The sequence below is a fragment of the Dermacentor silvarum genome, unplaced genomic scaffold, assembly GCF_013339745.2.
Source record: "Dermacentor silvarum isolate Dsil-2018 unplaced genomic scaffold, BIME_Dsil_1.4 Seq382, whole genome shotgun sequence".
NCBI lineage: Eukaryota > Metazoa > Arthropoda > Arachnida > Ixodida > Ixodidae > Dermacentor > Dermacentor silvarum.
In genome coordinates this window covers 29,636-45,251 of record NW_023606147.1, presented here as the reverse complement: position 1 = coordinate 45,251, position 15,616 = coordinate 29,636, and the positions used below count along the sequence as shown (strand labels likewise).

The window sequence follows — 15,616 nt, the reverse complement described above, 5'->3', positions numbered from 1 at the left end:
GCGTAACCATCACGAGAATTCATGCTGAAGCGGGAGGCAGTGGTGCCGCCATGTTTGACAGGGTAATTTCTTAGCGTCCGTAAACATTACGATCGTTAAACTTGCAAAATAACGTAGGTTATCATAGCGCACGTAAATAGACAGTTTTAGTTTAGCGTTTGCATGCAAACGTAAACGCATTACGTACGTAAAAAATAGTGTTCTCATCACTGCGCATGCTCTGAGCGTTATTCTGTTTCTGCGGTTTACGTGCGCTATGATAACGTACGTTATTTAGCGAGTTTAACGTTCGTAATGTTTACGGACGCTAAAGAAATAACGTTGTCAAACATGGCGGTACATCTGGCTCCCGCTTCAGCATGAATTCTCGTGATGGTTACGCTCCCACTCGCGTAGATCACCAGTAACTCTAGAAATGACCTTTTCCTTTCTCTTCGCTCACCTGAAACGCACCCATTTTCTGAGATAGTTCGGCGATTCCGGCGACCGTAGGCCTAACCACGACGCGTCCTTATACGTTGCCGCATAGCAACACCAGGATGGACGTGCACATCATAATTGGAATTATCCGCTCTTTCTGCGCATGCGCGAGGGGTAGTGGGCGCGAGAGAGAAATGTGAGGACTTTCGGTCCCTGAAATTGTGCTCCCTCAAGGGCTGCAGAAGATAGCGCCAACCTTTCCCTTTCCTCACGAACCACTTACTACTACTTCGCCTAGGTACTACGGGGACGAAAGTTGTTAGCGCCGTTCGTCCCTAGCCGAGGTGGCAGCACAGAATCGACAGAATGCGTACGGCAAGGCGAAGAAGCCGTGTCCGAGGTGAGTTTGTTGCGACGGTAGTATATTCAATTTTTATAGTCGCAGGGGGATAGGTTTGGAAGTGAGGTGTCTTCTCGGATGACTTTAGTGGCAAAGCATTTTGCATTGTTCATTAGTGTCGTTGAGCAAGGTCAACATGCCGCACACTTCAGGAGATTCGCGGGAACGGAAACTGTTTATGAATTCAACGGTTTGTATGTGAAAATAAGAAAACTCAACGTCGCTATGCACTTTAATTGTCATAGACCATTGTGACGTACAGAGCTGTACAGCAACACTGACAAAGCATTATGCTGCGCCGATGTTTACGAAAAGGCTTCGATGAATTGAAACACACATCGTATAAAGTAAGAAAAGTGAACGTCGTCATGCAATATTTCATAGCCGTACATAGACCATTGTGAACTCTGTACAGAAACACTCGTCAACCACGTGGTACAGATTCGTAGTTGTTCTGAGGATCTTGTATATAATTAAGGAACGCGTATTGTACCCAATTCCCGGGCCGTTACGATCATTGTATCCGGCCCGGCGTGCTAGGTGGGCGAAACAAGTGCTCAAATCACCACAACCACGTCCGAAATATCTCTGAAGGCCTGCCAGCCCAATCATTAGGCGTCTCTGTGTTTGTACTGTGACAAGAGAGGTGACGGCGAGCGCCGCGAGTATCGCACTATATCCCGTGACAATGGCCCCTTTACACTCGGCATGCTTCACCGCAGTACATTGCGTATGCTTGACCGCGTAGCATCCATGCATTGCGGCGAAGCTGATAGTAGGGAACCGGGCATTATGCAGCGCTCGAGCCTAGCTTCTTGTCAGTGACTGCGGATGGAAAACACATACACGTTCAAGAGCTTTTCGTCGATCTTTACACCTCTTTATTGAATGAAAAGGATAACGTACGCCTGTGTCCGTGAGGTAAAAGATCGATAAAGACTCTGGGCACTTACTTGCAGTGTGTGAAAAATAGAGAACTTTATTTAATGCAGGTGTCCATGCTCCTGCAGTCCTGTGGTGACCCTGTGGAGCTGGATCCGGCCTCGTGGAAACACAGCCGGCTCATCAGTCACAAAGTAGGAGCTGAAGAGAACAGTCTAATGCTGATATTACACCTGATTATATAGTGCTTAACTTGTGGTTAGCAGTGACAAAGGCATTGCACTAAAGATTGAGAGTATGTCTTAATACGCAGCGCTTATCTGGCGAATAGGAGAGCAGAAGGTGAGAACAATGTTTTGAGATGAGGTATGCTTCATCTGTGTAGTGAAATCGTGTTTATTATTTGTGTAACGTCAGTGCACTCACTTGCTTAAGTATAACGTTTACTGCAGCTTACAGCTTCTGTCGATGCAGGTGCTTCTCTACTGGAAACAACCTTTCATTTACCAAATAAAGTTTTCATTTTGTAGTTTTACAAGTTTCCTCTTGTGTTTTAGTCTCTTCTGAATCTGGAAGATCTGACTGAATGCATGGGTATCAGAGTTTGTACTCCATCACATTTAATGGTACATTTCACCTCGCGATAGCCGACACACTGCAAATTCAACTGTTTTTATGAAACACCTTGCTCTTGCTGCTCACAAGGCTATAAAAACTGCCAAGTGATTGAGTCGTCCACTTGTGGAGCACATTTTGACACACAGTGTCAAGGCCTGTACAAACAGTTGCAGAAATCTCTTGCCTGGCATGCATGATGCGTGATGGTGTCTCCATCATTTTTTTCTCAGTGTTTTTTTTTCTTTTTCATCCTTTGTCACAACACCAATCTTTTTTTTCTTTTGTTTAGCTTTTTTGTTCATGTGAGAGCCTGCCATTGCTATTTTCGGTGCTTCCGCCTTTGCTGTGCCAGTCACTGGCATTAAGTCTCTCTTGCCTAGGTGTACATCCCGATGACTTTGTAGGTGTGCCATAAACAATTTAATCGCAGGGTATTAAATCTCGAGCATATCATATAAGGGAATTAGCTTTTAGTTTTTCTGTTTTTTGTGTGGGAAGGCCTCTAACCCTTTGTGACGAAATTTCATTTTGGTGACATACAACTGATCATACTTCACGAGTTGTTTCCAATGGCTACATTTTTTGTGCGTCGAAAGTTCACACAGTTGCCAAGTTCCATAGTGCACACATGCCTCAAGGACTTCACAGCTTGATAGGTCTTGTCTCATACTATTGCCACTTAGTTCGGCATTTTATGTCAACTGTTGATCTTGTTGACTGGGTTGCTTCTTGGCAATACCGAATTTATGACATAGTACTCAGCATGAAAGAATGCTTTAAAACCATTGTGCTGTCCACTTGCCTCATCATGCCACTGTGTCATGTTGATCTCACTTCTCTATCGGAAGTCAGATAAGTACATAACATGCATGCCATGTAAAGTTGAAAGCTCAGTTAAATACTTGATCAAAAGAACTGCTTCCGCCTCCAACTTTTTTCCACACTTCTTAGTCTGTTTTAAGGCCTCACCAAATACTGTGGTTGCTAACATGTCCTATGGTGGAAAATGTTCGCTGTCAGATGACCTGAATTGTTATGTCAGACAGCGTAAGTGAAAGACGCTGGAACTGTGCTACAATGGTGTTGTCCTGACCTCTTGAGTTGCCAGGATGGCTTATTTTCCTGAAAACCATAGTAGTAGTCAGAAGAATGGCAGAGTCAGAATGGCATTTATGAAAGCTCCATTCAGATTCTGCAAGACATTTTCCTGAAGCCAGGCCTGGCAGTGTTGGTTAATTTTGGAAGCTCTGAGTTAGTTTGATGCGATCTTTTCGTGGAGTTTTCTTCATTGCTGTTTCTTGATTATGTAGATAGTGGCACAGGCTTTCTTAGGAGCCATTGCTTCAATAGGCATTTCCTAGAAAGAAATGTTGGTTGTCTCTATATCTGGATCGTACTCGGAAAAATCCTTTTTTGATGTTTTTCGAGCTGGCCTACATGACACATAATTCAGATGCTTATAACTGAAAGGCCGTGTTCTTGGTACTTAGTGCAGAAATTTTGAAGTCATTTCTTCTATTAAAATTAGCTGAATATCACTGTTCCTGGATTCCTGTCATTTGACAGGCGCTCCTGAGACATTTGACAGGCACTCCTGTTGTGTACTTGTGCTTGTATCTGCTATGGCATCAGACTAATCAGTTAGTTTGCTTTGCACAGCCAAACATCACCTCACAAAGCTTCGCTTGAGTACTTAGCTCTCACTGCGACTGCGCAAGTGCAGAGGTATGTACCGATGACATAATGCTTGTTGATTAGGATGACAGTGCAGTAAGAGGCACATCTGTGGCAAACAGAGCATACACATTGTGAATGTTAGCATTTATGCTGTTGGACACATCAAGAATCTCATGAGTATTATAAGCTTTTTGGAGTCGGCTCTCCTAGGCAACTTGATCTGTGCATTGGTGTCATGTCTAAAGGCTCTCAACTCTGCCAAGCGAGATATTCAGGTGCTCTGTTCCGAGGTATGGAGGGTCTAGCTGTTGACTCGTCCATTATTATAAACCAGCCCTGGCTCCTGGTCCTTAGCAGGACACAAGCACTGTGTTGTCCACTTTCTGTAGCCAACGCAGCTGCCATCTAATATTATGCAGTGCAGTTTGACGTGATGGGGATGCCATATTAGGTGCGAGTCATGCGTGTCAAAGTGGTGCCTGCATTGTGGTTCTCAATAGTTTGCTGAGTGCTTGAAGTCTGAATGCTTCGCCGAATCCGGAGTCCTCCACTACTGCATCTTTCATAACCTGTGCAGTTTCAGAATGTTAAACCTCATAATTTAATTTTTGAAATAATTCAGGCAGCCATAGGAGTGCGATATGGCATATTGTGTGAAAGACCGAATTGACACTGGCGATTGACAGAGGTCACATGATCGAATGCGACTGGTGGCTAAAGATTCACTCGTAGTGACCAGTGGTCACAGTGGCTAGTGCGACCTGTCCCTCACCGCACCAAAATATCACACAGGGTGCGTACAGGTCCTTGAAATCTTTGAAAACCCTTGAAATTGAAAAGTGTGTTTTCAAGGCCCTTCAAAGTCCTGGAATTTTTTCCTTCCTTGAAAATCCTTGAATTTCATGAGCAATGCACTCTGATATCAACATTGGGACCTCCTTTCTGTGGTAGATCGGCATCGATCTGACCAACTCCCCATTTCAGAAACAATACGCCGGCGCGAGCACACATGGTTACGTTTTGCAGAACTGCACGAGAAAAAATGAAAGGCTTCGTCGCGTCAAACCGCGAACGGAGTGAGAGACCCGTGCCGCGCAACGCTGCTGGCTCAGCTGGCAGTGTTTACACTGCTTTCCTCACCCTATCGTTCGTTTCACTCTTCGCCCGTCGGCTTGCCTTTCCGCTTTCACTCTTGCGTGCGAAGTGAAGCTAAAGAGAGCAATAGTGCAGCAACTTTACAACTGATGCTCAGTGCCTTTGCAATAACATAACCGTATTTTCCGGTCAATAAGTCGCACCTTTGTGTAAGACGCACTCCCTCACAACGGCAGTTTTTCCGAAAAAAAAAAAAGTATACAAGTCGCATCGATGTATAAGACGCACGTGTTCTTTCAGTAAGCGATTTAAACAAGTTAGTGACGTTTCGCTCCGGGAATGTGGGTCACGCGCAAGCGTATGGGTGCCATGTATTTCCACTCCAGGCGCATTTCTGCTGTTGTGGTTGCCGCGATGTTTCGTGTAAAGTCCAAGGGCGATAACATCGTCCCCGCGTGCCATATGCTGTATGTGCGAGTGAAAGCATGCGACGGTGAGCCAACTCGCGCACAAGGGAGGAAAGCAGGAAGGCAGCCCGGGAGGGAGGGGGGGGGGGCTGCCTGTACTCTCGTAGCAACTGCGTAGTTTGCGCAGCGGCGTGCGCCGTATCTTGACAGCTATGTGCAGATGTGTCGACTTCGGGGTCGATCGACTCACGGTCGGCCTACCGCCGCTTGTGTTGCTGCTCCATCCTTCTCGCACGGTGTTTTGGAACTTGATCACGAGACCCCGATAGCACACACAGATCACGAGAACCTCGATAGTGCGCACAGAACCCGTAGCAATTAAGTCAACCGGCCCACTTTGCGTGGCCAAAATTGTCATCAAATTCGATTATGACAGCAGTTTAAAAAAAAAACGTACATAGGTCGCACCGTTCTATAAGACGCACTGACGGAAAATTAAGAAAAAGAAAAACGCGTCTTATACACCGAAAAATACGGTATGCTGAATGTTTTGGAAATGTTTGATGAACCAACCCAGCTAATACTGCAGAAGCCTGAGCAGCTGTTGTGAGTGTTCGTTGTGTTAACTTTTAATATTGCGAACTTGAGAAATAATCAAGACAAGGCATGTTTTGCAAAATTGCAATATAGTACATATATTTGTTATAATATAATGGATGTGTAGCAAGACTACACCGAATGGTTTGGAAATGTTCAGTAAACTTGCCCAGGTAATACTGGAGAAGTCAGAGTAGCTGTTGGGTGCATTTTTGTGAACTTTTTTTTTTGGTATTGTGAACTTGCAAAGTGATCAAGGCTAGACGTTAAGATCATTGGGATATACATTTTATTTCTCTTTGGTTTGAATATTTTTGGAGAACTTTACCCACCCTATACTGGAGAAATCTCAGCCGCTGTTGTAAGCGTTCATTTTGTGTTGTGATCTTGAGAAGTTATCAAGGCTAGACATTTTTATTATAATTGTGATGTACATTTATTTATTGTAAGTGCAATAAAACTAGTCATTTTTGGAAATGTTAGAGTAAAGAAATCCTACTTTGGATGCTGCTTTGAGTCCTTGAAAAACCTGTGACAGGTCCTGGAAAGTCCTGGAATATCCTTGAATTTTTTACTTGTAAACCTGTACGAACCCTGATTCACAATTCATGCCATTCACGTCTGCCCGCACATAAATTATGTGTTTACATGACAAATCGTGTTTGTTTTTATCCCTTTATGGTCCACGATGTGTGATGGTTATGTCATTAGCTGCAACGTTAGTACCTGTGGACATAGCAATGATTGCAACAGTCACCCTCAAGTTCTCCATGTGAGTCAGTGCAAGCTTTGGAACCACACTGTTAATGGTTCTGCTGTATTGCTTTAGCTACATAACCTCCTTCCTAGCTTTTCTTTCAAATCTTTCTGCAATTCCTCATTCTCTCTACGACACTGTGCAATTTCAACTTTAGCAGCAGCCATTTCCTAAAAAAAGAAAAGCTTCAACATCTGCCTTGAATAGCGCAAAATGCTCATTCATGAAGCCAATAGCTTCCTAAATGCTACTGAGTTTATCATGTATTTCAGTACTTGAACCGACCTTTGCCTTAGCGTTCCACTACATGAACTACTGGACGATTGTATTCTCAGGAAAGCACAGGCATGAATTAGCAAGCTACATGTTTTCCTGCTCAAGCCTGAGGCCCCTGCAATGGCTGAATGGCTACGAAGTGTAGAATTGGTTAACCTGCACGAGCTTGTGGTTGGGCATTTGGAGATGCTTAGGTTTGGGTTGGTTTCAGCACTGACTAACCATACTATGCACATTGCTCAGTGCTTGAATATATTTGGGAGCATTATCCAGATGCTGTAGTGACTTTCTGAATGTTTTTTCATGCAATACCCTGCCAGCCACAAATATGAGGCTGTGTGCGGTAACTGTTTCCGGTCTGAACTTATTTTAATGAAGTAAAAACTATATTACATGCATCTGAACGACACGAGCCAAGGAAAAATTGTAAGAATTTCCACTCTATAATCTTTGCAATGAATCGAACGGTTTTCTCATAAACTGCCGAAAACTGAAATGTGTTGTAAGCGGCATGTTCTTCAGACATTTTAATTCAAACTCATAATGGTATGAAATATGGCCACAGGCTATACGAAATCTGCCGTGGTTGCTCAGTGGTTATGGTGTTGAGCTGCTAAGCACGAGGTAGCGGGATCAAATCCCGACCATGTTGGCTGCATTTCAATGGGGGCGAAATGCAGAAAACACCTGTGTACTTAGATTTAGGTGCACATTAAAGAACCCCCTGTGGTCCAAATTTATTTTCAATACTGCCAGTCTCTTCCGAGACCATAGCAGGTGGGCGTACAGATTGTACATGCAGGTAGAATAATACATCAGCACCACACGGCAAAACAAACAGAAATCCAATGCAGTGACAGTCATCACAAAAGTATAAGATTAAAAGGTATCCAAATAAGTTTGAATAATGATAATTAGGAATGAATACCGAGCTGAACTTCTATGGACAACACACTTGTACCACATATAACTTATACACACTTATAATAGAAATAATATACAAAGCACACATTTTTATCCTCAGATAACACAAAGTAACCAACAGCAACAGATAACAGAAATTATACATGAAATGGAATGGTACACAGGCAAATAACAGCAAACCTGAAAACGCTCTGTAGTGAGCACTTGGCCACTAATATTCTTCCAATGATGGTGAAATGCCTCTGGGGCGGAGAGCGCTACTGCATTAACAGATGATACTTGCTATTTTTGAGGCAAAGTCCGATAATGAGTTCGCATTAGTAACCGAGGGATCTAAACAATTCCATTCCCTGATAGCAAGTGGAAAAAAAGAGTGCTTGAAAGTGTCATTGTAGTAAGAGTACTGTCAGTGTGTGTGAATGTTTGTGCCGGGTTACGCAGGATTCTGATGGACGAATGTATAATGATGTGTCAATTTTGTAATAGTTGTGAAGTAGCTGAAAAATAAATTTCAGGCACCCTTGTTTTGCTCTAATCGCCAGTGTTTGGAGGCCAGAGCGTGTTGACATATTTCTGGGAGAATCAGTGCGCTTATATTTGTTGCAGATGAAGCTTGCAGCCTTCCTCTGTACATTTTCTAGTTTTTTGATGCTAGTGACTGTATAAGGAAACCATACTGTGTTAGCATATTCTAATACCGGTCTAACATAGGTAGTATAGGCTAGAAGCTTGGTAGATTGAGGGGCCAGCCGGAGGCATGTGCGAAGACAAACAGCTTGCGCAGAGCAACTGAAGTAATATTAGAAATATGCACATCCCATCTTAGGTTTGAAGCAAGCGTGACACCTAAATAATTTTGTTCATTCACTTGATATTCGTATTTGATAGCTTCTTTCTTTCGGGTTATCGTCATGCATACTGTTTTTGGGGGGTTCATCGACATTTGCCACATGTCGCACCAGTTGGAGAGATGGTTGAAGGAATCAGTTAGTGCAAGGTGATCTGAATGACTGTTAATTTCTTTGTAAATAATGCAGTCGTCAGCGAAGACCCTAATGTTGCAAGATATATTGTCTGTGATACCATTAATAAAAATAAGAAATAACAAAGGCCCCAGAACGAAGCCTTGTGGTACTCCGGACATGACAGGCAGGGTTTCTGATGGTACTTGCTCCAACAGAACATATTGGGAATGGTCAGTTAAAAAGTCTTAAATCCAACGTGTTAATAATCCATCTCCAATGATATTTCGGAGCTTGGCAATTAATTTGTTGTGACATACGGAATCAGAGGCCTTAGAAAAGTCTAGTAGTATAATATCTGTTTGCGCGCAGTTGTTAATAGACAGTGCTAAATCATGAACAACCTCTGTTAGTTGCGTTATAGTTGATAATCTGCTACGGAACCCGTACTGGCAAGATGACAAAATGCCGTTCGTCTCCAAGGAAACGGCTAAATGTTTAAGATTATATGTTCAAATATTTTGCACGACGTGCTGGTTAATGATATTGGTCTGACGTTAGAAGGGTCACCGCTATTTCCTGCTTTGGGAATCGGTGTTATTTTAGCTTTTCTCCAATCTTCTGGAAGTTCTGATACGGCGAGAGATTTGCGGAAAACCAAACCAAGGTATTTACTGCACCATTGCACATATCGTTTAAGAAAGGGATTGGGGAAGTTGTCTGGTCCCGAAGATTTTTTGGGTCTAGTTCGAGCAAAAGACTAAATATTCCTTCGTCACTTACATCTATTGGGTTGATACCCGTGATATCGGAAGGGGGGGGGGGGGTAAAGTAAAAGAAGTAAAAGCTTCGGAATTTTTCCGTTATCTTTTGTGAAGACAGAGTGGCAAAAGTTGTTGTATATATTGGACTTTGCCCTTTTCTGTTCTAATGTTAGTTCAGGACTGCCTGTGTTTCTAGGGCGGAAATGCTTCCAGACCCTCTGCGGGTTACCAGTAATGTATGACGGTAGTGTGACTTTGAAGTAATCTTCTTTTGCTTGTTTTGTTTTGATCTTGAAGTTTGAAATGGCTGTTTTTAGTTTTGATACATTCGCACTGCAGCACGTTTTCTTTACCGCTTTCTGTAGTCGCTTAACTTTTCGTTTTGCATGTAGAATTTCTCTTGTTATCCAAGGGTTATTTCTTTGGGGCCGTGTAAGCCGTAGTGGAATAAAGTAATTCATGCAGTAATAAACAATGTGCTTGAATCGTAGCCAGCAGGTCATTTACAGTTGTGACAGGATCACAGTTCAATTCCATGAACTCATAAGATTCATGAGCTAAACAAGTTAGTACGCTGGCGTCATCTGCTTTACTGAAGTTCGGAACATGTGTTACTATTGATTGAAAGTGTAAGCTGTGATCGAGTGTTAATCCGCAAATGGGCACTCTGTGGTCCGAAATACCTTCTACAACATCAACTTGAGCGTTGATAAGGCTAAGGTGACTACTAATAAGTGTTAGATCTAATATACTGGTGGCTGTTCCTTGAACACGCGTTGGGCACGAAACAACTTGATGGAGGTTGAAATTTAGCATTAAATCGAACAAAGCCTCTGAACCCTGTGAGGTGTGGTGCATGCTACTCCAGTTTATATCAGCAAGCTTAAAATCACCCATTAGTATAACTGCAGAGCTACGGACATGTTGCTGAAGAAAATCGTGGGTGGAAACTATGCCTTCGGGACCAGAGGATGGGCTACGATATAAGCAACCCGCCACTATGCTTGTACCATTGCACATTATTTTGCAGAAAACTGCCTCTGTGTTCGGGACATGAGGCAGCAGTGTATATGAAATGGAACGTCAAATTAACGCCACGCCTCCGCCACGAGATGGTCTGTCTTTTCGGATGACAGCGTAGTTAGGGGCAGCGAATTCCTGGTCGAGTACAGCTGGTGAAAGCCAGGTTTCCATTATTGCCGCAATGTCTGGTTCATAAAGTAGCAGGCGTGCCTCATAATCAGATGGTGGTTTTGGCATGTAAAACCCCATTAAAAAATATATATATTTTATGAATACCATTTTTGTGCTACTGCTACCCAAGGTACGTTATATGCATTAAGCAGCAGGCTCCAAAATTAGAGTGCAGGGGCCTAACCTCAGCGTAATGGGACCCATGGACATTTGTGAAATTTCAAGATCCATGTTTATCTGCATCACAAAATCAAATTATGTGATAAGGATTGCCAACACCCATGTTCCTGAAAATAGTTTTATTGTTTATTTTTCTCAGTGTTGGGTATACAACCACGCAACCTTGTTGTTGTTGCAGAATAAACTCAATTCAATTAAAATTCTTGCAAAACATTCATTCCTACCTGAATCATTGAATGAGGAAAGGTTAATGTACTTAATCCTTATGCAAGTGCATATGTATTAAAGGTTGCAGTCGTGCCTTACGTGCATGGGCTCACTCACAATTTTAAGAATTGCGACGAGGGCTGGTGTCAGGGTTGTAGCTTCAGCCCCGAGCAAGGCCTTGTCTATGTGCTTCCTGGTGAATGGCACGTTTGAGCAAAAAGCCTTGCAAAAAAGCACATAGAACAACGTTAACATTCTAGTTTTAGGCGTAATTTACCAGACACATTTGTCTTGTGGTAAAGTATATATTGGACAGACCAAAAGATGTTTTAATGAATCGACAAGAGAGTAAAAAGGTTCAATTAAATTGCTTTCAGCAAGAAATTTGTCTGAACACATACGACAGCACAAATGAAAAGTTCAATTTCATAGCACCAATTTCATCACTCCGAACTGCTAGCACCAGCTGTCACGAGTGTTAATGGAAGTAAAACCACCATGACACTTCCGTCAGCACTCCTCCAATTAAAATAGTTGCCTGGTCTTACATGTCAGATCCATGACCTGATTATGAGGCATGTCACAGTGGAGGACTGTGGATTAATTTTGACAATTTGGGGTTCTTTAACATGCACACTCCTTTAATTTCACTCAGAGACAAGCAGGAGCAATACCTTTGACAAGCACTATGTCATTTTTGATCAAGACAATGACCTGCGCTATCAGATTGACAAGCACCCCTGTGTTGGTTGTGGATGACTGCACCTGGATTTTATTTATTTTTTATCCTTGAGATTTTATGAGCACCTTTTTTTGAGCCTGGTTATAAGTTTATGTTCCTTTACTGCTATTGCTGCATTCTTTACATGTTGTTATTTTTTATTTATTTTTTAATCGGAGGGGGGGGGGGGGTACTTGTCTGTGCCCGTGCATACTGTCAGGCTGTAAGCAAGCAATTGCTTCTTAGGTTGGCAGTTAGATTTACATAAGAATCTTTGTGTGTGCCTTTCTTATCTATGACCTGTTGCTATACTCAGTCATGTTGCCTTATTTCGGTTTGTAAATTTCGGCCATACATTACAGTTATTATGAAGCAGCTTGCTGAAATGAAACCTTTTTGACATACGCACAACAAAAAAAGGAAAACTGGCTATTGGTTACGGTTGTCGCATCGGAACAAACTAAGATTTTCTTTTTTAAAGCTAGTGGTTCTTGCTCGTAGGGTTCAGAAATTTAGAGCTGCTCCCAGTAGAGTTTATGTCTGAAAGGCACAACTAACTCAATAGCTGTAATTGCACATTGAAACATTACCTCGCTCTGGCCACTATTTTGTATTCATATATGTGTTAAGTGATTAACTGTTGTCAAACAAACATTAATGTTGCTGGAGAGAGAGCGAGAGATAAAACTTTATATTATTGCTCAGTGGATTAATAAGCAGGCAACCTCAGTCCAGGCCACCTCTGTCAGCATACTTGTTGCTGGAGGCAACATATCGACAAGGGGACTTGTCTGTTTCAGGGCAGACGTGATCGAGACAAATTCCCTTGTTGAAACATTAATTGGCTCCAGTACGTGACATTCTAGTTCGACCACAGTTAATCACTTCAAGCCTCCACCTTCCTGTGAACTTCTCTCTTGCTTGTATGTGTTTATTTAATTTGTATGAATTCTGCAGACACATGGTTCTGGCAGGGAGGGCTACAAATACATGCAACAAGCGTGACAGTGAAGGATAATACAGCAATGAAAAACAGACATTATTAATACAAGATTGTGACCTGATTACACGATTCCATTCTGTTATAGTATGGAGAAAGAAAATATGTGCTGGTTCATGCAAAGTACGGTGTTATAGCATCCTGCCAACGGCGACGAGTGGGTCTGGTTAATATGAAGATGGGTCGAGCAATAAATTGAATTGGTATGAAGTATAACTTAAGGAATTGAAGTCTATTTTCCTTTATTCTAAGCTTGAACAGTTTGATGTCGTTATAATTGCTCTTATTTAGGTGCGGGGGATGAGAAGTTGAAAATTGGTTGAGTATGAATCTAGCAGCTTTTCTCTGGATATTTCTAATTGCTTTCTCTAAGAAGCGGTGGTGAATCTAAGTAATAGGTATAAAGTAGTTGCGCTGATTCGTGCTCCCTCAAGGGCTGCAGAAGATAGCGCCAACCTTCCTTTCTCATAATGAACCACTTAGAATAAAGTAGCATTGATTGGTTTCACATCATGCGAAATGTGAAAACACCCGTGTACTTAGATTTAGGTGCACGTTAAAGAACCCCAGGTGGTCCAAATTTCCGGAGTCCTCCACTACGGCGTGCCTCATAATCAGAACTGGTTTTGGCACGTAAAACCCCGTAATTTTAAACACGTCATGCGAAGTAATATGTTTTTATCAGTGTTAAGTATCATTATCCAGCGCCATGCAACAATATTATTCTAGCTGCTATACAAGTGATTCAAGCTTGTTGAAGGTGCTTTCACCATGCAACAATATTATTCTAGCTGCTATACAAGTGATTCAAGCTTGTTGAATGTGCTTTGAATTTAATGTTAACTTAGTCCACCCCCCCCCCCCCCCCCACCACCCCCCTTCCCATTCTTTTTTTCTTCCCAAAAACTATTAGAGGTATAGGCTCTGTATTTATGTGTGCTGCATTGAGGCCGAGATCGTATAGCGACACGTCTTTATTTTGGTGAAGTGCATGCCTCCTCGGGCGGATGACACGAAGCAACTGCCTGCTGCCATCATGTGCCTAATGTACTTAAAGCGAGCAATAAAGAGAGAATTTAGTTTCGCACGTCGCCCCCTTCGTCTTGTTCGGCTAGTCCGAACTTGTCAGATTGCCGGCATCGTCCCCTGCTCCGCAAAGCACAGTCTGCAGTGATCGCTTCACCAACGATGGACGCTTCTGCAGTGACTGCGTGTTGAACTGGCTGCAAATCATGGAAGAAAGAAAATCTCCAAATTGATGTGAAAAACAGTTTCGGTTTCGGTTTTCTGCTGCTCGAAGCGCCATCTGCTTCCTGTAGAAAAGGTGTCATGGCGGCTTCCTGTTTTACTTTCAGTTGAAGTAGCTGAGGCTCGAAGTTTTCTTATGCTGTTATTCACAACGCAGTGCTATTAAATACATATGTGTCTACACTACAAGTGTTTGGGGAACATCTGGAAAGTCGTGCATCGATACTTGTGCGAGTCTTTGTATACGCGTCATACCGGGAGGTAAGCGAACCGTCACGGTATCCTGCACCAACTTGCCGCATGTGGCAAGGCCAATATTTATTATTAATCTTAATTAACGGCATGCTTTATCGGTATACGGCTACATGTAACCAACATTGTCCTTCCTTCAGGGCATGACAAAAAGTGAAATTCAAACCAGAGTTATTGCTTCAGTTCTCATTTGATTTCGGTTCGCATCGTTCGTTATTTACTAGGCATGTTAGCCTTGTCTGATTCGTGCGTGAAAAAAAGCTGTCATCGTATAATGCGCATCTCGCTGTCGGAGAAGCTCGCAGGTGCGCGTGCTGTTTTCGGTGCCTGTTGAAACTCCGTAATTGACACGTTTGTTGTAAGAACCGCGGAAAGAAAGTCCACGTTTGCCACAGTGTGACAATGAGACTCAAGAGCGCATAAATGTGTTTGTGCAGCTTTGTACCATTTCAAACATCACTTAGGAATATACATTTGGATCCGAGATTGATTACTCGGTATAGTTCATACAGATACAGCGCGAAGTAGACACGGACGAAGCGAGTAAACTGGACAGAACGAGCGCTGTTCCTTCCGGTTTACTCATTTTGTCCGTGTCTTCTTCGCGCTGTTTCAGTATGAATATGTGCTAATAACTAGTCCAGCTGTCCATGGTATTGGTATAGCATTCATTAATATTCCTGTATTTGGAACGTCCGGTTTAAGATGTGTAAATTGTTTGTGATTATATCAACCCTTCTTTATCATTGGCATATTCATACATATTATTTCCACAATTTTATTGTGAGTCTATGACGAATATGCGCATATCGTAATTTTCTTGGGCACGTTTACGATTTACGGTTGTTTGTTCTCCCTGTCTAGCACTGTCTCATGCAGTTGAAATTTTAAGTTCTGATTTTATGATGTGTCACTCATAATAATCCATGTATTGGCTGTAGCTTGGAATATGTTATTGTTGCTGCTGAAGTAGATTATGGCGCCGAAGAGTGAACATGTGAAAATCTCTCAGACTGGTTTACTTTCCTCTTTTCT

The 15,616-nt window shown here is 42.5% G+C and overlaps 1 long non-coding RNA gene across 3 annotated transcripts; it reads left to right on the top strand.

Moving 5' to 3' along the window:
* The first annotated feature begins 781 nt into the window (after nt 1–781).
* Nucleotides 782–14,177, top strand: LOC125941822 (uncharacterized). 3 transcript variants are annotated; one of them, XR_007464638.1, is made up of 3 exons: nt 782–820; nt 1,813–2,044; nt 14,070–14,177. It is a non-coding gene; the product is annotated as an uncharacterized LOC125941822 (long non-coding RNA). The 3 variants fall into 3 exon arrangements; XR_007464637.1 differs by lacking the exon at nt 14,070–14,177 and adding an exon at nt 13,997–14,013; XR_007464636.1 differs by lacking the exon at nt 14,070–14,177 and having other exon boundaries at nt 1,813–8,576.
* Nucleotides 14,178–15,616: the final 1,439 nt, after the last annotated feature.